Below are 1352 nucleotides of genomic sequence, written 5' to 3'. Positions count from 1 at the left end.
TGCAATTCAACATAGGTTTTTATTCATTGTTGGTTTGTGGCAGTAATAGCTGTTGGTTAAGGAGCAGCTTATCGTATAGCAGCAAGAAGCAAAGCAAGGAGCGTTGAATTCTGCAGAAGTGTTGGATTCTGTAGAAAAGGTAGTAGCAGGGTAAGACGATTTAGGGAAGGCCCAGTAGTCTGCAAGAGAATCAATAATATATATTATTACATGTGATAATGCATTCTCTGGTGAATAACTTCTTAGAGATATGTAAATCAGGAGCAAGTTCTTGTCAATAAACAACTGTACCGCTCCTAGTGAGACACTAGCCCAAAAGCTGTTATCTTTATGGAGAACGCAAAATTCGGACCCTCAGAGTATAACTCTCTGGTTTAAAACTGGCATGTAATATTTGTATAATGTCTGAGTATGAAAACGATGAAAAGGAATGTTGTATGACTTAATCTGTCTTTAACCTGAACACTAGAAAGCGGATTTAACGTGAAATAAAAAAACTCAGTGCATATAGGTTATAGTTTGTAATCTTGTGGATATGCTGTTTAAGAGCAGTTTCTATGCAGGAAGAGCAAGCGTGTCTAGATGTATCGTAGAAGTCAGTAGCGATTAGGAGGCAAGTCTGCAAAATCAATATATATTTATTACATGTGATAATGCATTCTCTGGTGAATAACTTCTTAGAGATATGTAAATATCAGAGAGTCAAGTGTGTCTAATGTTCAAACCTAGAAAGACAAACATGAGACTCACCCGCTCCCTAGATGAAGAACGTGCATCGCGCTCGTGTGCTGAGTCATTCTGTTTAAAACAAACAGATGTATTGATACAAGTAGACACTGATCAGTTTGGTTACACAGTTACACACACAGTGCAAGATATATTCATATATTACAGATAACATCACTAGCACAGTCTACAGTCATATTACACTTACAGGATTTGCACGACCTCGTATTGACTGCCAGATACGCAGGTACTCAAATAGAGTATCTTAAAGACCTTGCAATATATCATATACAATACTCACAGCACAGAGTTACAGTCAGAGCAAGGCTCACAGCATCAGACCACTTGATCATGGTTTCAGTGATTTCACCTGTTGACAATAATTCTGATGAGATGTGGTCAAAATCATCTGCAATATCACCATTCAACCAACATTATCTGAAAACACAGAAGCAATAAGAGATTGATGAGAAATGTTACCGTCAGGTCTTCACAACTTCAGCAGACTGTCTCAGAGATGTGGATGATTGTGGTAATGTTGTACTGACAGCAGAGCTTTTTATACACAGTTGCAAGAGATGATTTAATCTCATTTGCGTAACTGTTGGGAAACTGTAACTCTTAGA

The 1352-nt window shown here is 37.7% G+C and overlaps 1 long non-coding RNA gene across 1 annotated transcript; it reads right to left on the bottom strand.

Annotated features, from left to right (window-relative positions):
* On the bottom strand, positions 1-947 carry LOC121813793. The gene is made up of 3 exons (XR_006053884.1): positions 935-947; positions 751-798; positions 1-179 (listed from the first exon to the last, which is right to left on the bottom strand). It is a non-coding gene; the product is annotated as an uncharacterized LOC121813793 (long non-coding RNA).
* Between the last annotated feature and the right edge of the window lie 405 nt (positions 948-1352).

The sequence above is a fragment of the Haplochromis burtoni genome, unplaced genomic scaffold (genome assembly GCF_018398535.1).
Source record: "Haplochromis burtoni strain Fernald_Lab_line unplaced genomic scaffold, NCSU_Asbu1 Contig_2626, whole genome shotgun sequence".
Lineage (NCBI taxonomy): Eukaryota > Metazoa > Chordata > Actinopteri > Cichliformes > Cichlidae > Haplochromis > Haplochromis burtoni.
The sequence above is the reverse complement of the archived record's forward strand: the minus strand, read 5'-3'. Positions and strand labels throughout refer to the sequence as shown.